This window comes from Garra rufa, chromosome 1 (assembly GCF_049309525.1).
Source record: "Garra rufa chromosome 1, GarRuf1.0, whole genome shotgun sequence".
In the NCBI taxonomy this organism is placed as follows: domain Eukaryota; kingdom Metazoa; phylum Chordata; class Actinopteri; order Cypriniformes; family Cyprinidae; genus Garra; species Garra rufa.
Genome location: NC_133361.1, coordinates 93304133 through 93327343, shown reverse-complemented (window position 1 = coordinate 93327343; position 23211 = coordinate 93304133). Strand labels below are relative to the sequence as shown.

The following is a 23211-nucleotide window of genomic DNA, read 5'->3' as shown; positions in this document are numbered from 1 at the left end:
GATGTTACTGCCACATGATTTCCCATCCCTTTTTTTTCATGTTCCCATTATGAAAAGTAAAAAAAATAGTAATAATAGTAAAGTGGTCCAAATGGGGACCCCCTGTAATGTGTAGCATTCAAGATATTGGGAGACTCAATAAGATCAAGGCAGGTTGATTTGTTTTTTTTCATGGAGTAGTGGCTCCTTATGCTGATGTCGGTGAAGTCAAGTCGGCTGGGGGCAAAGTACAGTGGTTACAGCTCCTCGTTAGACCGGGGTTCGATTCCCCGACGGGGAGACCCAGCTCTTTGCTGCTGCTGAACGACTCATCCAAAAGATTTTGGTGCTGACAGAGGTCACAGAAGGAGTTCTGCTTCAACGTCAACCAGAGCCAAAACAAATGCGTTGGCCGGGAATCGAACCCGGGTCAACTGCTTTGAAGGCAGCTATTCTCACCACTATACCACCAACGCAAGTGCCCGACACCAGCTTTTAGCCATCTGAAAAGAATGCTTGAAATGCACAAGTCACTGATAGGGCAAAAGGAGCTGAAGCCATCTTTGTTTGTATCCCGTCATGTACGAGAGAGTGCTGTCTTTCCATGCGGGCTAAAGAAATCTGGAGCTGCGACGCAGAAAGCGCAAAGTCCGCAAGTACAGAACGTGGTGAGGCGCGCTTCGTTCCACCGCCCATTGGCTGGTGGCCAGTTTTACTCTTGACACTCCAATACAGCTCTGTTGTGAGCAGAAAAGAATGCTGGAAGTACATGAGTCACTGACAGGGCCAAAGTGGCTGAAGCCCAAGGTTTGGATCCCATCATGTCATGAGAGTGCTGTCTTTCCATGCTGGCTGAAAAAAAATGTGAAGTTGCGACACAGGAAGCGCAAAGGCTGCAAACACGGTCCACGAGAAAGCACGCTTTGCTCCAATGCACATTGGTGTGTGGTCAGATTTGGTCTGCTATTGAAACTGCAGTGCAGCTCTGCTGTGAGCAGAGCACCCAAAAATACAGGTCACTCGGAAAGGTTCCCCTCCACGGAAATCTTTAGTAAAAGGCGAAAGATTTATGCGTCTATGAAGAGAAACTCGAGTTGTGTGCCCACGCGCTTGAGCATGTGCGCTCCCTGTGGTAAACCACTATACTCACAAAGGGTAATCTAGGGTGCCGATAAGATTTTCATCTCCCCCTCACTCCAAATGGGAGGAGTAAAAGTTAAAAAGTCTCTTCCATCATCCATTCTCGCCTGCCACACAGGAGGCCTGGCTCTGATTCCCGGGCAAATGCAGGAACAGAGTTCTTTTAAGTAAGGGGTGTGTGTTTGCATGTGTGTGGGATTCTTTAAAATGAGCCTTGAAGGCCAAGCCTGATTTGCTAGAAGGAGCTCCAAACTTTGCATATTGACCCAACCCCCCTTTCCCTGGATTTGACGTGTAACAGTTACGCACCATTACTAAATCCAGGGCAATGTGAAGGCCGAAGTTCTCCCAGCCGAGCATTGGTGGTTCAGTGGTAGAATTCTCGCCTGCCACGCGGGAGACCCGGGTCCGATTCCCGGCCAATGCAGGAACGGAGTCCTTTTAATTAAGTTGTGTGTGTGCTTGCATGTGTGTAAGGTTCTTTAAAATGAAGCCTGATTTACTTGAAGGAGCTCCAACCTTTGCATACCGACCAACCCCCGTTCCCTGCCGAATCTTTTCAGAAACTCATTAGTCCGTCTATATTCGTCAAATGCCTATAAAACTTGTTCACTTTATCTATAGGTTGACGAAGTTTAGCAGTGGGCAATATACTCGTAAATGCGGTGTTAATTCCAAACGTTCTCCCTGCTTTCCGAGCATTGGTGGTTCAGTGGTAGAATTCTAGCAGTGGGCGATATGATCCACGTAAATGCGATGTTACTGCCACATGATTTCCCATCCTTTTTTTTCATGTTCCCATTATGAAAAGTAAAAAAAATAGTAATAATAGTAAAGTGGTCCAAATGAGGACCCCCTGTAATGTGTAGCATTCAAGATATTGGGAGACTCAATAAGATCAAGGCAGGTTGATTTGTTTTTTTTCATGGAGTAGTGGCTCCTTATGCTGATGTCGGTGAAGTTAAGTCGGCTGGGGGCGAAGAACAGTGGTTACAGCTCCTCGTTAGACCGGGGTTCGATTCCCCGACGGGGAGACCCAGCTCTTTGCTGCTGCTGAACGACTCATCCAAAAGATTTTGGTGCTGACAGAGGTCACAGAAGGAGTTCTGCTTCAACGTCAACCAGAGCCAAAACAAATGCGATGGCCGGGAATCGAACCCGGGTCAACTGCTTTGAAAGCAGCTATGCTCACCACTATACCACCAACGCAAGTGCCCGACACCAGCTTTTAGCCATCTGAAAAGAATGCTTGAAATGCACAAGTCACTGATAGGGCAAAAGGAGCTGAAGCCATCTTTGTTTGTATCCCGTCATGTACGAGAGAGTGCTGTCTTTCCATGCGGGCTAAAGAAATCTGGAGCTGCGACGCAGAAAGCGCAAAGTCCGCAAGTACAGAACGTGGTGAGGCGCGCTTCGTTCCACCGCCCATTGGCTGGTGGCCAGTTTTACTCTTGACACTCCAATACAGCTCTGTTGTGAGCAGAAAAGAATGCTGGAAGTACATGAGTCACTGACAGGGCCAAAGTGGCTGAAGCCCAAGGTTTGGATCCCATCATGTCATGAGAGTGCTGTCTTTCCATGCTGGCTGAAAAAAAATGTGAAGTTGCGACACAGGAAGCGCAAAGGCTGCAAACACGGTCCACGAGAAAGCACGCTTTGCTCCAATGCACATTGGTGTGTGGTCAGATTTAGTCTGCTATTGAAACTGCAGTGCAGCTCTGCTGTGAGCAGAGCACCCAAAAATACAGGTCACTCGGAAAGGTTCCCCTCCACGGAAATCTTTAGTAAAAGGCGAAAGATTTATGCGTCTATGAAGAGAAACTCGAGTTGTGTGCCCACGCGCTTGAGCATGTGCGCTCCCTGTGGTAAACCACTATACTCACAAAGGGTAATCTAGGGTGCCGATAAGATTTTCATCTCCCCCTCACTCCAAATGGGAGGAGTAAAAGTTAAAAAGTCTCTTCCATCATCCATTCTCGCCTGCCACACAGGAGGCCTGGCTCTGATTCCCGGGCAAATGCAGGAACAGAGTTCTTTTAAGTAAGGGGTGTGTGTTTGCATGTGTGTGGGATTCTTTAAAATGAGCCTTGAAGGCCAAGCCTGATTTGCTAGAAGGAGCTCCAAACTTTGCATATTGACCCAACCCCCCTTTCCCTGGATTTGACGTGTAACAGTTACGCACCATTACTAAATCCAGGGCAATGTGAAGGCCGAAGTTCTCCCAGCCGAGCATTGGTGGTTCAGTGGTAGAATTCTCGCCTGCCACGCGGGAGACCCGGGTCCGATTCCCGGCCAATGCAGGAACGGAGTCCTTTTAATTAAGTTGTGTGTGTGCTTGCATGTGTGTAAGGTTCTTTAAAATGAAGCCTGATTTACTTGAAGGAGCTCCAACCTTTGCATACCGACCCACCCCCGTTCCCTGCCGAATCTTTTCAGAAACTCATTAGTCCGTCTATATTCGTCAAATGCCTATAAAACTTGTTCACTTTATCTATAGGTTGACGAAGTTTAGCAGTGGGCAATATACTCGTAAATGCGGTGTTAATTCCAAACGTTCTCCCTCCTTTCCGAGCATTGGTGATTCAGTGGTAGAATTCTAGCAGTGGGCGATATGATCCACGTAAATGCGATGTTACTGCCACATGATTTCCCATCCTTTTTTTTCATGTTCCCATTATGAAAAGTAAAAAAAATAGTAATAATAGTAAAGTGGTCCAAATGAGGACCCCCTGTAATGTGTAGCATTCAAGATATTGGGAGACTCAATAAGATCAAGGCAGGTTGATTTGTTTTTTTCATGGAGTAGTGGCTCCTTATGCTGATGTCGGTGAAGTCAAGGCGGCTGGGGGCGAAGAACACTGGGTACGGCTCCTCGTTAGTATAGTGGACAGTATCTCCGCCTGTCACGCGGAAGACCGGGGTTCGATTCCCCGACGGGGAGACCCAGCTCTTTGCTGCTGCTGAACGACTCATCCAAAAGATTTTGGTGCTGACAGAGGTCACAGAAGGAGTTCTGCTTCAACGTCAACCAGAGCCAAAACAAATGCGTTGGCCGGGAATCGAACCCGGGTCAACTGCTTGGAAGGCAGCTATGCTCACCACTATACCACCAACGCAAGTGCCCGACTCCAGCTTTTAGCCATCTGAAAAGAATGCTTGAAATGCACAAGTCACTGATAGGGCAAAAGGAGCTGAAGCCATCTTTGTTTGTATCCCGTCATGTACGAGAGAGTGCTGTCTTTCCATGCGGGCTAAAGAAATCTGGAGCTGCGACGCAGAAAGCGCAAAGTCCGCAAGTACAGAACGTGGTGAGGCGCGCTTCGTTCTACCGCCCATTGGCTGGTGGCCAGTTTTACTCTTGACACTCCAATACAGCTCTGTTGTGAGCAGAAAAGAATGCTGGAAGTACATGAGTCACTGACAGGGCCAAAGTGGCTGAAGCCCAAGGTTTGGATCCCATCATGTCATGAGAGTGCTGTCTTTCCATGCTGGCTGAAAAAAAATGTGAAGTTGCGACACAGGAAGCGCAAAGGCTGCAAACACGGTCCACGAGAAAGCACGCTTTGCTCCAATGCACATTGGTGTGTGGTCAGATTTAGTCTGCTATTGAAACTGCAGTGCAGCTCTGCTGTGAGCAGAGCACCCAAAAATACAGGTCACTCGGAAAGGTTCCCCTCCACGGAAATCTTTAGTAAAAGGCGAAAGATTTATGCGTCTATGAAGAGAAACTCGAGTTGTGTGCCCACGCGCTTGAGCATGTGCGCTCCCTGTGGTAAACCACTATACTCACAAAGGGTAATCTTGGGTGCCGATAAGATTTTCATCTCCCCCTCACTCCAAATGGGAGGAGTAAAAGTTAAAAAGTCTCTTCCATCATCCATTCTCGCCTGCCACACAGGAGGCCTGGCTCTGATTCCCGGGCAAATGCAGGAACAGAGTTCTTTTAAGTAAGGGGTGTGTGTTTGCATGTGTGTGGGATTCTTTAAAATGAGCCTTGAAGGCCAAGCCTGATTTGCTAGAAGGAGCTCCAAACTTTGCATATTGACCCAACCCCCCTTTCCCTGGATTTGACGTGTAACAGTTACGCACCATTACTAAATCCAGGGCAATGTGAAGGCCGAAGTTCTCCCAGCCGAGCATTGGTGGTTCAGTGGTAGAATTCTCGCCTGCCACGCGGGAGACCCGGGTCCGATTCCCGGCCAATGCAGGAACGGAGTCCTTTTAATTAAGTTGTGTGTGTGCTTGGATGTGTGTAAGGTTCTTTAAAATGAAGCCTGATTTACTTGAAGGAGCTCCAACCTTTGCATACCGACCCACCCCCGTTTCCTGCCGAATCTTTTCAGAAACTCATTAGTCCGTCTATATTCGTCAAATGCCTATAAAACTTGTTCACTTTATCTATAGGTTGACGAAGTTTAGCAGTGGGCAATATACTCGTAAATGCGGTGTTAATTCCAAACGTTCTCCCTCCTTTCCGAGCATTGGTGGTTCAGTGGTAGAATTCTAGCAGTGGGCGATATGATCCACGTAAATGCGATGTTACTGCCACATGATTTCCCATCCTTTTTTTTCATGTTCCCATTATGAAAAGTAAAAAAAATAGTAATAATAGTAAAGTGGTCCAAATGAGGACCCCCTGTAATGTGTAGCATTCAAGATATTGGGAGACTCAATAAGATCAAGGCAGGTTGATTTGTTTTTTTTCATGGAGTAGTGGCTCCTTATGCTGATGTCGGTGAAGTCAAGGTGGCTGGGGGCGAAAAACACTGGGTACGGCTCCTCGTTAGTATAGTGGACAGTATCTCCGCCTGTCACGCGGAAGACCGGGGTTCGATTCCCCGACGGGGAAACCCAGCTCTTTGCTGCTGCTGAACGACTCATCCAAAAGATTTTGGTGCTGACAGAGGTCACAGAAGGAGTTCTGCTTCAACGTCAACCAGAGCCAAAACAAATGCGTTGGCCGGGAATCGAACCCGGGTCAACTGCTTGGAAGGCAGCTATGCTCACCACTATACCACCAACGCAAGTGCCCGACTCCAGCTTTTAGCCATCTGAAAAGAATGCTTGAAATGCACAAGTCACTGATAGGGCAAAAGGAGCTGAAGCCATCTTTGTTTGTATCCCGTCATGTACGAGAGAGTGCTGTCTTTCCATGCGGGCTAAAGAAATCTGGAGCTGCGACGCAGAAAGCGCAAAGTCCGCAAGTACAGAACGTGGTGAGGCGCGCTTCGTTCCACCGCCCATTGGCTGGTGGCCAGTTTTACTCTTGACACTCCAATACAGCTTTGTTGTGAGCAGAAAAGAATGCTGGAAGTACATGAGTCACTGACAGGGCCAAAGTGGCTGAAGCCCAAGGTTTGGATCCCATCATGTCATGAGAGTGCTGTCTTTCCATGCTGGCTGAAAAAAAATGTGAAGTTGCGACACAGGAAGCGCAAAGGCTGCAAACACGGTCCACGAGAAAGCACGCTTTGCTCCAATGCACATTGGTGTGTGGTCAGATTTAGTCTGCTATTGAAACTGCAGTGCAGCTCTGCTGTGAGCAGAGCACCCAAAAATACAGGTCACTCGGAAAGGTTCCCCTCCACGGAAATCTTTAGTAAAAGGCGAAAGATTTATGCGTCTATGAAGAGAAACTCGAGTTGTGTGCCCACGCGCTTGAGCATGTGCGCTCCCTGTGGTAAACCACTATACTCACAAAGGGTAATCTAGGGTGCCGATAAGATTTTCATCTCCCCCTCACTCCAAATGGGAGGAGTAAAAGTTAAAAAGTCTCTTCCATCATCCATTCTCGCCTGCCACACAGGAGGCCTGGCTCTGATTCCCGGGCAAATGCAGGAACAGAGTTCTTTTAAGTAAGGGGTGTGTGTTTGCATGTGTGTGGGATTCTTTAAAATGAGCCTTGAAGGCCAAGCCTGATTTGCTAGAAGGAGCTCCAAACTTTGCATATTGACCCAACCCCCCTTTCCCTGGATTTGACGTGTAACAGTTACGCACCATTACTAAATCCAGGGCAATGTGAAGGCCGAAGTTCTCCCAGCCGAGCAGTGGTGGTTCAGTGGTAGAATTCTCGCCTGCCACGCGCGAGACCCGTGTCCGATTCCCGGCCAATGCAGGAACGGAGTCCTTTTAATTAAGTTGTGTGTGTGCTTGCATGTGTGTAAGGTTCTTTAAAATGAAGCCTGATTTACTTGAAGGAGCTCCAACCTTTGCATACCGACCCACCCCCGTTTCCTGCCGAATCTTTTCAGAAACTCATTAGTCCGTCTATATTCGTCAAATGCCTATAAAACTTGTTCACTTTATCTATAGGTTGACGAAGTTTAGCAGTGGGCAATATACTCGTAAATGCGGTGTTAATTCCAAACGTTCTCCCTCCTTTCCGAGCATTGGTGGTTCAGTGGTAGAATTCTAGCAGTGGGCGATATGATCCACGTAAATGCGATGTTACTGCCACATGATTTCCCATCCTTTTTTTTCATGTTCCCATTATGAAAAGTAAAAAAAATAGTAATAATAGTAAAGTGGTCCAAATGAGGACCCCCTGTAATGTGTAGCATTCAAGATATTGGGAGACTCAATAAGATCAAGGCAGGTTGATTTGTTTTTTTTCATGGAGTAGTGGCTCCTTATGCTGATGTCGGTGAAGTCAAGGTGGCTGGGGGCGAAAAACACTGGGTACGGCTCCTCGTTAGTATAGTGGACAGTATCTCCGCCTGTCACGCGGAAGACCGGGGTTCGATTCCCCGACGGGGAGACCCAGCTCTTTGCTGCTGCTGAACGACTCATCCAAAAGATTTTGGTGCTGACAGAGGTCACAGAAGGAGTTCTGCTTCAACGTCAACCAGAGCCAAAACAAACGCGTTGGCCGGGAATCGAACCCGGGTCAACTGCTTGGAAGCCAGCTATGCTCACCACTATACCACCAACGCAAGTGTCCGACTCCAGCTTTTAGCCATCTGAAAAGAATGCTTGAAATGCACAAGTCACTGATAGGGCAAAAGGAGCTGAAGCCATCTTTGTTTGTATCCCGTCATGTACGAGAGAGTGCTGTCTTTCCATGCGGGCTAAAGAAATCTGGAGCTGCGACGCAGAAAGCGCAAAGTCCGCAAGTACAGAACGTGGTGAGGCGCGCTTCGTTCCACCGCCCATTGGCTGGTGGCCAGTTTTACTCTTGACACTCCAATACAGCTCTGTTGTGAGCAGAAAAGAATGCTGGAAGTACATGAGTCACTGACAGGGCCAAAGTGGCTGAAGCCCAAGGTTTGGATCCCATCATGTCATGAGAGTGCTGTCTTTCCATGCTGGCTGAAAAAAAATGTGAAGTTGCGACACAGGAAGCGCAAAGGCTGCAAACACGGTCCACGAGAAAGCACGCTTTGCTCCAATGCACATTGGTGTGTGGTCAGATTTAGTCTGCTATTGAAACTGCAGTGCAGCTCTGCTGTGAGCAGAGCACCCAAAAATACAGGTCACTCGGAAAGGTTCCCCTCCACGGAAATCTTTAGTAAAAGGCGAAAGATTTATGCGTCTATGAAGAGAAACTCGAGTTGTGTGCCCACGCGCTTGAGCATGTGCGCTCCCTGTGGTAAACCACTATACTCACAAAGGGTAATCTAGGGTGCCGATAAGATTTTCATCTCCCCCTCACTCCAAATGGGAGGAGTAAAAGTTAAAAAGTCTCTTCCATCATCCATTCTCGCCTGCCACACAGGAGGCCTGGCTCTGATTCCCGGGCAAATGCAGGAACAGAGTTCTTTTAAGTAAGGGGTGTGTGTTTGCATGTGTGTGGGATTCTTTAAAATGAGCCTTGAAGGCCAAGCCTGATTTGCTAGAAGGAGCTCCAAACTTTGCATATTGACCCAACCCCCCTTTCCCTGGATTTGACGTGTAACAGTTACGCACCATTACTAAATCCAGGGCAATGTGAAGGCCGAAGTTCTCCCAGCCGAGCATTGGTGGTTCAGTGGTAGAATTCTCGCCTGCCACGCGGGAGACCCGGGTCCGATTCCCGGCCAATGCAGGAACGGAGTCCTTTTAATTAAGTTGTGTGTGTGCTTGCATGTGTGTAAGGTTCTTTAAAATGAAGCCTGATTTACTTGAAGGAGCTCCAACCTTTGCATACCGACCCACCCCCGTTCCCTGCCGAATCTTTTCAGAAACTCATTAGTCCGTCTATATTCGTCAAATGCCTATAAAACTTGTTCACTTTATCTATAGGTTGACGAAGTTTAGCAGTGGGCAATATACTCGTAAATGCGGTGTTAATTCCAAACGTTCTCCCTCCTTTCCGAGCATTGGTGGTTCAGTGGTAGAATTCTAGCAGTGGGCGATATGATCCACGTAAATGCGATGTTACTGCCACATGATTTCCCATCCTTTTTTTTCATGTTCCCATTATGAAAAGTAAAAAAAATAGTAATAATAGTAAAGTGGTCCAAATGAGGACCCCCTGTAATGTGTAGCATTCAAGATATTGGGAGACTCAATAAGATCAAGGCAGGTTGATTTGTTTTTTTTCATGGAGTAGTGGCTCCTTATGCTGATGTCGGTGAAGTCAAGGCGGCTGGGGGCGAAGAACACTGGGTACGGCTCCTCGTTAGTATAGTGGACAGTATCTCCGCCTGTCACGCGGAAGACCGGGGTTCGATTCCCCGACGGGGAGACCCAGCTCTTTGCTGCTGCTGAACGACTCATCCAAAAGATTTTGGTGCTGACAGAGGTCACAGAAGGAGTTCTGCTTCAACGTCAACCAGAGCCAAAACAAATGCGTTGGCCGGGAATCGAACCCGGGTCAACTGCTTGGAAGGCAGCTATGCTCACCACTATACCACCAACGCAAGTGCCCGACTCCAGCTTTTAGCCATCTGAAAAGAATGCTTGAAATGCACAAGTCACTGATAGGGCAAAAGGAGCTGAAGCCATCTTTGTTTGTATCCCGTCATGTACGAGAGAGTGCTGTCTTTCCATGCGGGCTAAAGAAATCTGGAGCTGCGACGCAGAAAGCGCAAAGTCCGCAAGTACAGAACGTGGTGAGGCGCGCTTCGTTCCACCGCCCATTGGCTGGTGGCCAGTTTTACTCTTGACACTCCAATACAGCTCTGTTGTGAGCAGAAAAGAATGCTGGAAGTACATGAGTCACTGACAGGGCCAAAGTGGCTGAAGCCCAAGGTTTGGATCCCATCATGTCATGAGAGTGCTGTCTTTCCATGCTGGCTGAAAAAAAATGTGAAGTTGCGACACAGGAAGCGCAAAGGCTGCAAAAACGGTCCACGAGAAAGCACGCTTTGCTCCAATGCACATTGGTGATAAGATTTTCATCTCCCCCTCACTCCAAATGGGAGGAGTAAAAGTTAAAAAGTCTCTTCCATCATCCATTCTCGCCTGCCACACAGGAGGCCTGGCTCTGATTCCCGGGCAAATGTAGGAACAGAGTTCTTTTAAGTAAGGGGTGTGTGTTTGCATGTGTGTGGGATTCTTTAAAATGAGCCTTGAAGGCCAAGCCTTATTTGCTAGAAGGAGCTCCAAACTTTGCATATTGACCCAACCCCCCTTTCCCTGGATTTGACGTGTAACAGTTACGCACCATTACTAAATCCAGGGCAATGTGAAGGCCGAATTTCTCTCAGCCGGGCATTGGTGGTTCAGTGGTAGAATTCTCGCCTGCCACGCGGGAGACCCGGGTCCGATTCCCGGCCAATGCAGGAACGGAGTCCTTTTAATTAAGGTGTGTGTGTGCTTGCATGTGTGTAAGGTTCTTTAAAATGAAGCCTGATTTACTTGAAGGAGCTCCAACCTTTGCATACCGACCCACCCCCGTTCCCTGCCGAATCTTTTCAGAAACTCATTAGTCCGTCTATATTCGTCAAATGCCTATAAAACTTGTTCACTTTATCTATAGGTTGACGAAGTTTAGCAGTGGGCAATATACTCGTAAATGCGGTGTTAATTCCAAACGTTCTCCCTCCTTTCCGAGCATTGGTGGTTCAGTGGTAGAATTCTAGCAGTGGGCGATATGATCCACGTAAATGCGATGTTACTGCCACATGATTTCCCATCCTTTTTTTTCATGTTCCCATTATGAAAAGTAAAAAAAATAGTAATAATAGTAAAGTGGTCCAAATGAGGACCCCCTGTAATGTGTAGCATTCAAGATATTGGGAGACTCAATAAGATCAAGGCAGGTTGATTTGTTTTTTTTCATGGAGTAGTGGCTCCTTATGCTGATGTCGGTGAAGTCAAGTCGGCTGGGGGCGAAGAACAGTGGTTACAGCTCCTCGTTAGTATAGTGGACAGTATCTCCGCCTGTCACGCGGAAGACTGGGGTTTGATTCCCCGACGGGGAGACCCAGCTCTTTGCTGCTGCTGAACGACTCATCCAAAAGATTTTGGTGCTGACAGAGGTCACAGAAGGAGTTCTGCTTCAACGTCAGCCAGAGCCAAAACAAATGCGTTGGCTAGGAATCGAACACGGGTCAACTGCTTGGAAGGCAGCTATGCTCACCACTATACCACCAACGCAAGTGCCCGACTCCAGCTTTTAGCCATCTGAAAAGAATGCTTGAATTGCACAAGTCACTGATAGGGCAAAAGGAGCTGAAGCCATCTTTGTTTGTATCCCGTCATGTACGAGAGAGTGCTGTCTTTCCATGCGGGCTAAAGAAATCTGGAGCTGCGACGCAGAAAGCGCAAAGTCCGCAAGTACAGAACGTGGTGAGGCGCGCTTCGTTCCACCGCCCATTGGCTGGTGGCCAGTTTTACTCTTGACACTCCAATACAGCTCTGTTGTGAGCAGAAAAGAATGCTGGAAGTACATGAGTCACTGACAGGGCCAAAGTGGCTGAAGCCCAAGGTTTGGATCCCATCATGTCATGAGAGTGCTGTCTTTCCATGCTGGCTGAAAAAAAATGTGAATTTGCGACACAGGAAGCGCAAAGGCTGCAAACACGGTCCACGAGAAAGCACGCTTTGCTCCAATGCACATTGGTGTGTGGTCAGATTTAGTCTGCTATTGAAACTGCAGTGCAGCTCTGCTGTGTGCAGAGCACCCAAAAATACAGGTCACTCGGAAAGGTTCCCCTCCACGGAAATCTTTAGTAAAAGGCGAAAGATTTATGCGTCTATGAAGAGAAACTCGAGTTGTGTGCCCACGCGCTTGAGCATGTGCGCTCCCTGTGGTAAACCACTATACTCACAAAGGGTAATCTAGGGTGCCGATAAGATTTTCATCTCCCCCTCACTCCAAATGGGAGGAGTAAAAGTTAAAAAGTCTCTTCCATCATCCATTCTCGCCTGCCACACAGGAGGCCTGGCTCTGATTCCCGGGCAAATGTAGGAACAGAGTTCTTTTAAGTAAGGGGTGTGTGTTTGCATGTGTGTGGGATTCTTTAAAATGAGCCTTGAAGGCCAAGCCTTATTTGCTAGAAGGAGCTCCAAACTTTGCATATTGACCCAACCCCCCTTTCCCTGGATTTGACGTGTAACAGTTACGCACCATTACTAAATCCAGGGCAATGTGAAGGCCGAATTTCTCTCAGCCGGGCATTGGTGGTTCAGTGGTAGAATTCTCGCCTGCCACGCGGGAGACCCGGGTCCGATTCCCGGCCAATGCAGGAACGGAGTCCTTTTAATTAAGTTGTGTGTGTGCTTGCATGTGTGTAAGGTTCTTTAAAATGAAGCCTGATTTACTTGAAGGAGCTCCAACCTTTGCATACCGACCAACCCCCGTTCCCTGCCGAATCTTTTCAGAAACTCATTAGTCCGTCTATATTCGTCAAATGCCTATAAAACTTGTTCACTTTATCTATAGGTTGACGAAGTTTAGCAGTGGGCAATATACTCGTAAATGCGGTGTTAATTCCAAACGTTCTCCCTCCTTTCCGAGCATTGGTGGTTCAGTGGTAGAATTCTAGCAGTGGGCGATATGATCCACGTAAATGCGATGTTACTGCCACATGATTTCCCATCCTTTTTTTTCATGTTCCCATTATGAAAAGTAAAAAAAATAGTAATAATAGTAAAGTGGTCCAAATGAGGACCCCCTGTAATGTGTAGCATTCAAGATATTGGGAGACTCAATAAGATCAAGGCAGGTTGATTTGTTTTTTTTCATGGAGTAGTGGCTCCTTATGCTGATGTCGGTGAAGTCAAGTCGGCTGGGGGCGAAGAACAGTGGTTACAGCTCCTCGTTAGTATAGTGGACAGTATCTCCGCCTGTCACGCGGAAGACTGGGGTTTGATTCCCCGACGGGGAGACCCAGCTCTTTGCTGCTGCTGAACGACTCATCCAAAAGATTTTGGTGCTGACAGAGGTCACAGAAGGAGTTCTGCTTCAACGTCAGCCAGAGCCAAAACAAATGCGTTGGCTAGGAATCGAACACGGGTCAACTGCTTGGAAGGCAGCTATGCTCACCACTATACCACCAACGCAAGTGCCCGACTCCAGCTTTTAGCCATCTGAAAAGAATGCTTGAATTGCACAAGTCACTGATAGGGCAAAAGGAGCTGAAGCCATCTTTGTTTGTATCCCGTCATGTACGAGAGAGTGCTGTCTTTCCATGCGGGCTAAAGAAATCTGGAGCTGCGACGCAGAAAGCGCAAAGTCCGCAAGTACAGAACGTGGTGAGGCGCGCTTCGTTCCACCGCCCATTGGCTGGTGGCCAGTTTTACTCTTGACACTCCAATACAGCTCTGTTGTGAGCAGAAAAGAATGCTGGAAGTACATGAGTCACTGACAGGGCCAAAGTGGCTGAAGCCCAAGGTTTGGATCCCATCATGTCATGAGAGTGCTGTCTTTCCATGCTGGCTGAAAAAAAATGTGAATTTGCGACACAGGAAGCGCAAAGGCTGCAAACACGGTCCACGAGAAAGCACGCTTTGCTCCAATGCACATTGGTGTGTGGTCAGATTTAGTCTGCTATTGAAACTGCAGTGCAGCTCTGCTGTGTGCAGAGCACCCAAAAATACAGGTCACTCGGAAAGGTTCCCCTCCACGGAAATCTTTAGTAAAAGGCGAAAGATTTATGCGTCTATGAAGAGAAACTCGAGTTGTGTGCCCACGCGCTTGAGCATGTGCGCTCCCTGTGGTAAACCACTATACTCACAAAGGCAAGGCAAGGCAAGGCAAGTTTATTTATATAGCACATTTCATACACAATGGTAATTCAAAGTGCTGTACATAAAAATGAATTAAAATCACAATAGAACATCACATCACATAGAAAGCATAAAAATCATCTTATGTCAGTACAGATAGCCAGATTATACTCTGTAAATTAATTAGCACAGTAAAATGATTATACATAAAATAATGCAGTCTGTTCGGACGTAGCACAGACATAAAAAGGAATTAAAATTACGGGACAGACCGAAACTCGTGACCCACACTTTCACTTTTGATTTATTTCAGCGCGCTCTCTCAGTTTTGCTGAGAATATTGCGGCGGCCGTCAGATAGGCAAACTATACTTCACCTTACCTGGTCTGCGCAATATCTAGATAGACAAACTACTTCATCGTATCTACTTAGACAGACAAACTACTTCATCGTGTCTATTTATTCGTGCGCAATATCTAGATAGACAAACTACTTCATCGTATCTACTTAGACAGACAAACTACTTCATCGTGTCTATTTATTCGTGCGCAATATCTAGATAGACAAACTACTTCATCGTATCTATTTAGACAGACAAACTACTTCATCGTGTCTATTCATTTGTGCGCAATATCTAGATAGACAAACTACTTCATCGTATCTACTTAGACAGACAAACTACTTCATCGTGTCTATTCATTCGTGCGCAATATCTAGATAGACAAACTACTTCATCGTATCTATTTAGACAGACAAACTACTTCATCGTGTCTATTCATTCGTGCGCAATATCTAGATAGACAAACTACTTCATCGTATCTATTTAGACAGACAAACTACTTCATCGTGTCTATTCATTCGTGCGCAATATCTAGACAGACAAACTACTTCATCGTGTCTATTCATAACGAACAATAATGTCACTAATCAGATAGACAAACTGTACTTCATCTTACCTGATCAGAGACATCACGTCGCGGTCACCAAATTGTTAGATTGATAGATTTAGTTTGTAATTTAGAAATCATAAAAATTTAAATAATAATAAGATGATTTAAAAAATTGATTTTGAAATTAATTAGCACAGTAAATAAAAAGGAATTAAAATTACAGAGATTGATAGATTTTGTTTGTAATTTAAGAATCATAAAAATTTAAATAATAATAAGATGATTTAAAAAATTGATTTTGAAATTAATTAGCACAGTAAAATGATTATACAGAAAATAATGCAGTCTGTTCGGACGTAACACAGTGCTCATTCAATAAATGCACAACTAAACAGGTGAGTTTTGAGTCTGCATTTAAATGTGGCTAATGTATTAGCACATCTGATCTCTTCTGGAAGCTGATTCCAACTGCGGGCGGCATAATAGCTAAAAGCGGATTCCCCTTGTTTTGTGTGAACCCTTGATATTACTAACTGACTCGATCCTAGTGATCTGAGTTGTCTGTTAGGTTTGTATACAGTGAGCATATTTGCAATGTATGTAGGTCCCAGGCCATTGAGTGCTTTATAAACGAGTAAAAGTACTTTAAAATCTATCCTAAAAATAACTGGAAGCCAGTGTAAGGACCTAAGGACTGGTGTAATATGCTCTGATTTTTTGGTTCTAGTCAGAATCCTGGCAGCAGCGTTCTGTATGAGCTGCAGCTGTCTAATGGTCTTCTTGGGAAGGCCAGTGAGGAGACCATTACAATAGTCCACCCTGCTGGTGATAAAGGCATGAACAAGTTTCTCCAAATCTTGACGCGAAACAAAACATCTAATTCTTGCAATGTTTTTGAGATGATAGTATGCTGATTTAGTTACTGCTTTAACATGGCTACTGAAACTGAGGTCTGACTCCAGAATCACACCAAGATTCTTGACTTGATTTTTTGTTTTTTGACCCCTAGTGTCAAGGTACGCATTTACCTTATGAACTTCATCTTTGTTACCAAATGCAATGACTTCCGTTTTCTCCTTGTTTAACTGTAAAAAGTTTTGGCACATCCAACTGTTAATTTCATCAATGCATTGGCAGAGAGAGTCAATGGGGCTGTAGTCATTTGGCGATAAGGCTAGGTAGATCTGGGTATCATCTGCATAGCTGTGATATGCAATTTTGTTCTTTCTCATTATTTGACTTAGTGGGAGCATATACAGGCTGAACAACAGCGGCGCTAGAATTGAGCCTTGTGGGACTCCGCATGTCATGGACGTCCACTTAGACTTATGTTCTCCTATACTCACATAATAGCCTCTCCCTTCTAAGTATGACCTGAACCAATTTAGAACCATCCCAGAAAGCCCGACCCAGTTTTCCAATCTATCTAAAAGAATGTTATGATCGACAGTGTCGAACGCAGCACTGAGATCTAGTAGTACCAGCACTGATATTTTGCCAGAATCTGAATTTAGGCGAATATCATTTATTATCTTTATGAGCGCTGTCTCTGTGCTATGATGTTGTCTGAAGCCAGATTGGAAATGGTCCAGGTATCCATTTGAGTTTATGTAGTGATTCAGCTGATTGAAAACAACCTTTTCAATAATCTTGCTTATAAAAGGAAGATTTGAAATTGGTCTATAGTTGCTCAATATGGTGTTATCAAGATTTTTCTTTTTCAGAAGGGGCTTAACAGCTGCAATTTTCAGGGAGTTTGGAAAAGTCCCAGAAAGAAGTGAGGTGTTCACCACTTTTAAAAGATCTGCTTCTAAACAGTTAAGCACACTTTTGAAAAAAGATGTGGGAAGTGTGTCAAGGTGGCAGGTTGACGATTTGAGGTGCTTTACTGTTTCTTCCAAAATGTTGCTATCGATTTCTTCAAAATTCGACATAATGACTTCTTTTTGAAATTGTGATCGGATCTGTCTGACCTCTGCATAACTTGAGGGTGTGCTAATTGTCTTTCTGATATTATTGATCTTCTCAGAAAAGAAGGAAGCAAACTCATCGCACTTGCTGTCAGAGAGCAGTTCACTAGGGATCTGACTAGGGGGGTTTGTTAGTCTCTCAACGGTAGCAAAAAGAGTGCGAGTGTTGTTTTGGTTGCTGTTTATAAGGTTCGAGAAGAATGTTTGTCTAGCTTTACCTAGTTCAACATTGAAAGCATGAAGGCTGTCTTTATAGATGCTATAGTGAATTTCAAGTTTTGTCTTCCGCCACATCCGCTCAGCTTTCCTGCATTGTCTTTTCATACTCTGTACTGCTGTTGATTTTCTCCACGGTGATTTCTGTCCAATTATCTTTCTGTTTTTTATAGGTGCAATGTCATCAATGACATTCTTAACTTTTGAGTTAAAGGACTCCAGGAGAGAATCAACAGAGTCTGCAGAAATGCTTGGCATTGAAGATATAGCCTTCATAAATAGCACACTCGTGTTATCGTTAATGCATCTCTTTCTGACAGAGACTGATCTAGATTCAGTGGTAGCAGAGATCAATATATCAAAGAAAATACAGAAGTGATCAGATAGTGCTACATCCTTGATAACAGTGGATGAAATGTTTAGACCCTTACTGATGAGTAAATCAAGAGTGTGTCCACGATTGTGTGTGGGCCCATGCACATGCTGAATCAGGTCAAACGTGTTCAAAACCGTTATAATTTCTTTTGTAGTTTTGCTTTCTGCATTGTCTATGTGAACATTAAAATCCCCTGCAATAGCAAAACTGTCAAACTCTGAACAAATCATTGATAGCAGTTCTGTGAACTCTTCAACAAAGGCTGGAGAGTATTTAGGGGGCCTGTAAATAATGATAAACAGAATGCGAGCACCTTTCAGTACAATCCCTAGATATTCAAAAGACAGGTACTGACCAAATGACACTTGTTTGCATTCATAGACATCTTTAAATAGGGCAGCGACACCACCGCCTCTCTTAACAGCTCTGCAGACATTCATGGAAGTAAAGTTATGAGGCACTGCTTCGTTTAGGATTATAGCACTTGAACTGTCTTCTAACCATGTTTCATTTAAAAACATAAAATCCAGGTTGTTTGTGGTTATAAAATCATTGATCAGAAGTGATTTATTTTTTAGTGAGCGAACATTTAAAAGTGCTAGCTTGATGGCATCCCTTTTTGTCTCTAGAGCAATCTTAGTTTGATGCCTAATAAGCCTCAGATTAGATGTGTGAACTGTACGATTTGAAAGGGCCTTAGGCTTTCTATCACATATTAAAACAGAAATAGGGAAAGCTACAGGCACACTGGGTTCCCGCTTGTTTTGTAAACATTCCTGATTGTTTCTGCTACCGTAGCGGGGACCCGTCACATATCACTGAGGGCTGTTATCAGTTGTTTTTGGTTCACTCACAGCCGATGCAGGAGGGTTTGAGCCCTGGCGTTGTGGCAGCGGCCGGAGAGCTCTCACTGGAGGAGGAGGGTGAGCTGGGCCCACAGGCTTTGGTGGTTGAGGTGCCTGCCGTTTTTTAGATGATAACTGGGGGCTTGCAGCAAAAGAGTGGGAGAGTCTGGTTCCAGCATATACCAGTTCCTCCATTTTCTGTGAGAAGCTTAGGAGTGGAGATGCTGGAGAGAGGGATAATGTGTCTGGTGAATGGAGCTCTGGCTCTGGTGTTTCCGGTGGCTGGAATATGTTGTTGTTGTCCTGGCTTCCCTGACTGTTTACCAGAAAGTCATCTTTCGGTGCTGAGTCTTGGAGCTGTTGTAGTACGTCACAGTCTGTCTGTGATAAGCTCTGTGAGCAGGGCTCAGCCAGGAAAATGTCCATAAGCAGTGCATAAGCAGCACAAAGGGTAATCTAGGGTGCCGATAAGATTTTCATCTCCCCCTCACTCCAAATGGGAGGAGTAAAAGTTAAAAAGTCTCTTCCATCATCCATTCTCGCCTGCCACACAGGAGGCCTGGCTCTGATTCCCGGGCAAATGTAGGAACAGAGTTCTTTTAAGTAAGGGGTGTGTGTTTGCATGTGTGTGGGATTCTTTAAAATGAGCCTTGAAGGCCAAGCCTTATTTGCTAGAAGGAGCTCCAAACTTTGCATATTGACCCAACCCCCCTTTCCCTGGATTTGACGTGTAACAGTTACGCACCATTACTAAATCCAGGGCAATGTGAAGGCCGAATTTCTCTCAGCCGGGCATTGGTGGTTCAGTGGTAGAATTCTCGCCTGCCACGCGGGAGACCCGGGTCCGATTCCCGGCCAATGCAGGAACGGAGTCCTTTTAATTAAGGTGTGTGTGTGCTTGCATGTGTGTAAGGTTCTTTAAAATGAAGCCTGATTTACTTGAAGGAGCTCCAACCTTTGCATACCGACCAACCCCCGTTCCCTGCCGAATCTTTTCAGAAACTCATTAGTCCGTCTATATTCGTCAAATGCCTATAAAACTTGTTCACTTTATCTATAGGTTGACGAAGTTTAGCAGTGGGCAATATACTCGTAAATGCGGTGTTAATTCCAAACGTTCTCCCTGCTTTCCGAGCATTGGTGGTTCAGTGGTAGAATTCTAGCAGTGGGCGATATGATCCACGTAAATGCGATGTTACTGCCACATGATTTCCCATCCTTTTTTTTCATGTTCCCATTATGAAAAGTAAAAAAAATAGTAATAATAGTAAAGTGGTCCAAATGGGGACCCCCTGTAATGTGTAGCATTCAAGATATTGGGAGACTCAATAAGATCAAGGCAGGTTGATTTGTTTTTTTTCAAGGAGTAGTGGCTCCTTATGCTGATGTCGGTGAAGTCAAGTCGGCTGGGGGCGAAGAACAGTGGTTACAGCTCCTCGTTAGTATAGTGGACAGTATCTCCGCCTGTCACGCGGAAGACCGGGGTTCGATTCCCCGACGGGGAGACCCAGCTCTTTGCTGCTGCTGAACGACTCATCCAAAAGATTTTGGTGCTGACAGAGGTCACAGAAGGAGTTCTGCTTCAACGTCAACCAGAGCCAAAACAAATGCGTTGGCCGGGAATCGAACCCGGGTCAACTGCTTGGAAGGCAGCTATGCTCACCACTATACCACCAACGCAAGTGCCCGACTCCAGCTTTTAGCCATCTGAAAAGAATGCTTGAAATGCACAAGTCACTGATAGGGCAAAAGGAGCTTAAGCCATCTTTGTTTGTATCCCGTCATGTACGAGAGAGTGCTGTCTTTCCATGCGGGCTAAAGAAATCTGGAGCTGCGACGCAGAAAGCGCAAAGTCCGCAAGTACAGAACGTGGTGAGGCGCGCTTCGTTCCACCGCCCATTGGCTGGTGGCCAGTTTTACTCTTGACACTCCAATACAGCTCTGTTGTGAGCAGAAAAGAATGCTGGAAGTACATGAGTCACTGACAGGGCCAAAGTGGCTGAAGCCCAAGGTTTGGATCCCATCATGTCATGAGAGTGCTGTCTTTCCATGCTGGCTGAAAAAAAATGTGAAGTTGCGACACAGGAAGCGCAAAGGCTGCAAACACGGTCCACGAGAAAGCACGCTTTGCTCCAATGCACATTGGTGTGTGGTCAGATTTAGTCTGCTATTGAAACTGCAGTGCAGCTCTGCTGTGAGCAGAGCACCCAAAAATACAGGTCACTCGGAAAGGTTCCCCTCCACGGAAATCTTTAGTAAAAGGCGAAAGATTTATGCGTCTATGAAGAGAAACTCGAATTGTGTGCCCACGCGCTTGAGCATGTGCGCTCCCTGTGGTAAACCACTATACTCACAAAGGGTAATCTAGGGTGCCGATAAGATTTTCATCTCCCCCTCACTCCAAATGGGAGGAGTAAAAGTTAAAAAGTCTCTTCCATCATCCATTCTCGCCTGCCACACAGGAGGCCTGGCTCTGATTCCCGGGCAAATGCAGGAACAGAGTTCTTTTAAGTAAGGGGTGTGTGTTTGCATGTGTGTGGGATTCTTTAAAATGAGCCTTGAAGGCCAAGCCTGATTTGCTAGAAGGAGCTCCAAACTTTGCATATTGACCCAACCCCCCTTTCCCTGGATTTGACGTGTAACAGTTACGCACCATTACTAAATCCAGGGCAATGTGAAGGCCGAAGTTCTCCCAGCCGAGCATTGGTGGTTCAGTGGTAGAATTCTCGCCTGCCACGCGGGAGACCCGGGTCCGATTCCCGGCCAATGCAGGAACGGAGTCCTTTTAATTAAGTTGTGTGTGTGCTTGCATGTGTGTAAGGTTCTTTAAAATGAAGCCTGATTTACTTGAAGGAGCTCCAACCTTTGCATACCGACCCACCCCCGTTCCCTGCCGAATCTTTTCAGAAACTCATTAGTCCGTCTATATTCGTCAAATGCCTATAAAATTTGTTCACTTTATCTATAGGTTGACGAAGTTTAGCAGTGGGCAATATACTCGTAAATGCGGTGTTAATTCCAAACGTTCTCCCTCCTTTCCGAGCATTGGTGGTTCAGTGGTAGAATTCTAGCAGTGGGCGATATGATCCACGTAAATGCGATGTTACTGCCACATGATTTCCCATCCTTTTTTTTCATGTTCCCATTATGAAAAGTAAAAAAAATAGTAATAATAGTAAAGTGGTCCAAATGGGGACCCCCTGTAATGTGTAGCATTCAAGATATTGGGAGACTCAATAAGATCAAGGCAGGTTGATTTGTTTTTTTTCAAGGAGTAGTGGCTCCTTATGCTGATGTCGGTGAAGTCAAGTCGGCTGGGGGCGAAGAACAGTGGTTACAGCTCCTCGTTAGTATAGTGGACAGTATCTCCGCCTGTCACGCGGAAGACTGGGGTTCGATTCCCCGACGGGGAGACCCAGCTCTTTGCTGCTGCTGAACGACTCATCCAAAAGATTTTGGTGCTGACAGAGGTCACAGAAGGAGTTCTGCTTCAACGTCAACCAGAGCCAAAACAAATGCGTTGGCCGGGAATCGAACACGGGTCAACTGCTTGGAAGGCAGCTATGCTCACCACTATACCACCAACGCAAGTGCCCGACTCCAGCTTTTAGCCATCTGAAAAGAATGCTTGAAATGCACAAGTCACTGATAGGGCAAAAGGAGCTTAAGCCATCTTTGTTTGTATCCCGTCATGTACGAGAGAGTGCTGTCTTTCCATGCGGGCTAAAGAAATCTGGAGCTGCGACGCAGAAAGCGCAAAGTCCGCAAGTACAGAACGTGGTGAGGCGCGCTTCGTTCCACCGCCCATTGGCTGGTGGCCAGTTTTACTCTTGACACTCCAATACAGCTCTGTTGTGAGCAGAAAAGAATGCTGGAAGTACATGAGTCACTGACAGGGCCAAAGTGGCTGAAGCCCAAGGTTTGGATCCCATCATGTCATGAGAGTGCTGTCTTTCCATGCTGGCTGAAAAAAAATGTGAAGTTGCGACACAGGAAGCGCAAAGGCTGCAAACACGGTCCACGAGAAAGCACGCTTTGCTCCAATGCACATTGGTGTGTGGTCAGATTTAGTCTGCTATTGAAACTGCAGTGCAGCTCTGCTGTGAGCAGAGCACCCAAAAATACAGGTCACTCGGAAAGGTTCCCCTCCACGGAAATCTTTAGTAAAAGGCGAAAGATTTATGCGTCTATGAAGAGAAACTCGAATTGTGTGCCCACGCGCTTGAGCATGTGCGCTCCCTGTGGTAAACCACTATACTCACAAAGGGTAATCTAGGGTGCCGATAAGATTTTCATCTCCCCCTCACTCCAAATGGGAGGAGTAAAAGTTAAAAAGTCTCTTCCATCATCCATTCTCGCCTGCCACACAGGAGGCCTGGCTCTGATTCCCGGGCAAATGCAGGAACAGAGTTCTTTTAAGTAAGGGGTGTGTGTTTGCATGTGTGTGGGATTCTTTAAAATGAGCCTTGAAGGCCAAGCCTGATTTGCTAGAAGGAGCTCCAAACTTTGCATATTGACCCAACCCCCCTTTCCCTGGATTTGACGTGTAACAGTTACGCACCATTACTAAATCCAGGGCAATGTGAAGGCCGAAGTTCTCCCAGCCGAGCATTGGTGGTTCAGTGGTAGAATTCTCGCCTGCCACGCGGGAGACCCGGGTCCGATTCCCGGCCAATGCAGGAACGGAGTCCTTTTAATTA

The 23211-nt window shown here is 46.0% G+C and overlaps 1 protein-coding gene and 27 non-coding genes across 28 annotated transcripts in view; 15 read left to right on the top strand and 13 right to left on the bottom strand.

The window, feature by feature from the left end:
* Window positions 1-23211, top strand: part of LOC141322290 (uncharacterized) — a 175925-nt gene that overhangs the window by 22749 nt on the left and 129965 nt on the right. The gene's annotated exons all lie outside the window — the stretch shown is intronic.
* Window positions 961-1076, bottom strand: LOC141288181 (U5 spliceosomal RNA). The gene has a single exon (XR_012339632.1). It is a non-coding gene; the product is annotated as a U5 spliceosomal RNA (small nuclear RNA).
* trnag-gcc (transfer RNA glycine (anticodon GCC)) lies at window positions 1476-1546 on the top strand. Its single transcript has one exon. It is a non-coding gene; the product is annotated as a tRNA-Gly (tRNA).
* LOC141288168 (U5 spliceosomal RNA) lies at window positions 2834-2949 on the bottom strand. Its single transcript, XR_012339629.1, has one exon. It is a non-coding gene; the product is annotated as a U5 spliceosomal RNA (small nuclear RNA).
* trnag-gcc (transfer RNA glycine (anticodon GCC)) lies at window positions 3349-3419 on the top strand. Its single transcript has one exon. It is a non-coding gene; the product is annotated as a tRNA-Gly (tRNA).
* Window positions 3989-4060, top strand: trnad-guc (transfer RNA aspartic acid (anticodon GUC)). Its single transcript has one exon. It is a non-coding gene; the product is annotated as a tRNA-Asp (tRNA).
* trnag-ucc (transfer RNA glycine (anticodon UCC)) lies at window positions 4164-4235 on the bottom strand. Its single transcript has one exon. It is a non-coding gene; the product is annotated as a tRNA-Gly (tRNA).
* LOC141288160 (U5 spliceosomal RNA) lies at window positions 4741-4856 on the bottom strand. Its single transcript, XR_012339628.1, has one exon. It is a non-coding gene; the product is annotated as a U5 spliceosomal RNA (small nuclear RNA).
* On the top strand, window positions 5256-5326 carry trnag-gcc (transfer RNA glycine (anticodon GCC)). The gene has a single exon. It is a non-coding gene; the product is annotated as a tRNA-Gly (tRNA).
* trnad-guc (transfer RNA aspartic acid (anticodon GUC)) lies at window positions 5897-5968 on the top strand. Its single transcript has one exon. It is a non-coding gene; the product is annotated as a tRNA-Asp (tRNA).
* On the bottom strand, window positions 6072-6143 carry trnag-ucc (transfer RNA glycine (anticodon UCC)). Its single transcript has one exon. It is a non-coding gene; the product is annotated as a tRNA-Gly (tRNA).
* On the bottom strand, window positions 6649-6764 carry LOC141288152 (U5 spliceosomal RNA). Its single transcript, XR_012339627.1, has one exon. It is a non-coding gene; the product is annotated as a U5 spliceosomal RNA (small nuclear RNA).
* Window positions 7805-7876, top strand: trnad-guc (transfer RNA aspartic acid (anticodon GUC)). Its single transcript has one exon. It is a non-coding gene; the product is annotated as a tRNA-Asp (tRNA).
* LOC141288145 (U5 spliceosomal RNA) lies at window positions 8557-8672 on the bottom strand. The gene has a single exon (XR_012339626.1). It is a non-coding gene; the product is annotated as a U5 spliceosomal RNA (small nuclear RNA).
* trnag-gcc (transfer RNA glycine (anticodon GCC)) lies at window positions 9072-9142 on the top strand. Its single transcript has one exon. It is a non-coding gene; the product is annotated as a tRNA-Gly (tRNA).
* trnad-guc (transfer RNA aspartic acid (anticodon GUC)) lies at window positions 9713-9784 on the top strand. Its single transcript has one exon. It is a non-coding gene; the product is annotated as a tRNA-Asp (tRNA).
* Window positions 9888-9959, bottom strand: trnag-ucc (transfer RNA glycine (anticodon UCC)). The gene has a single exon. It is a non-coding gene; the product is annotated as a tRNA-Gly (tRNA).
* On the top strand, window positions 10753-10823 carry trnag-gcc (transfer RNA glycine (anticodon GCC)). Its single transcript has one exon. It is a non-coding gene; the product is annotated as a tRNA-Gly (tRNA).
* Window positions 12146-12261, bottom strand: LOC141288518 (U5 spliceosomal RNA). The gene has a single exon (XR_012339696.1). It is a non-coding gene; the product is annotated as a U5 spliceosomal RNA (small nuclear RNA).
* On the top strand, window positions 12661-12731 carry trnag-gcc (transfer RNA glycine (anticodon GCC)). Its single transcript has one exon. It is a non-coding gene; the product is annotated as a tRNA-Gly (tRNA).
* On the bottom strand, window positions 14054-14169 carry LOC141288511 (U5 spliceosomal RNA). The gene has a single exon (XR_012339695.1). It is a non-coding gene; the product is annotated as a U5 spliceosomal RNA (small nuclear RNA).
* trnag-gcc (transfer RNA glycine (anticodon GCC)) lies at window positions 19304-19374 on the top strand. The gene has a single exon. It is a non-coding gene; the product is annotated as a tRNA-Gly (tRNA).
* On the top strand, window positions 19945-20016 carry trnad-guc (transfer RNA aspartic acid (anticodon GUC)). Its single transcript has one exon. It is a non-coding gene; the product is annotated as a tRNA-Asp (tRNA).
* Window positions 20120-20191, bottom strand: trnag-ucc (transfer RNA glycine (anticodon UCC)). Its single transcript has one exon. It is a non-coding gene; the product is annotated as a tRNA-Gly (tRNA).
* Window positions 20697-20812, bottom strand: LOC141288753 (U5 spliceosomal RNA). Its single transcript, XR_012339734.1, has one exon. It is a non-coding gene; the product is annotated as a U5 spliceosomal RNA (small nuclear RNA).
* Window positions 21212-21282, top strand: trnag-gcc (transfer RNA glycine (anticodon GCC)). Its single transcript has one exon. It is a non-coding gene; the product is annotated as a tRNA-Gly (tRNA).
* Window positions 22605-22720, bottom strand: LOC141288740 (U5 spliceosomal RNA). The gene has a single exon (XR_012339732.1). It is a non-coding gene; the product is annotated as a U5 spliceosomal RNA (small nuclear RNA).
* On the top strand, window positions 23120-23190 carry trnag-gcc (transfer RNA glycine (anticodon GCC)). The gene has a single exon. It is a non-coding gene; the product is annotated as a tRNA-Gly (tRNA).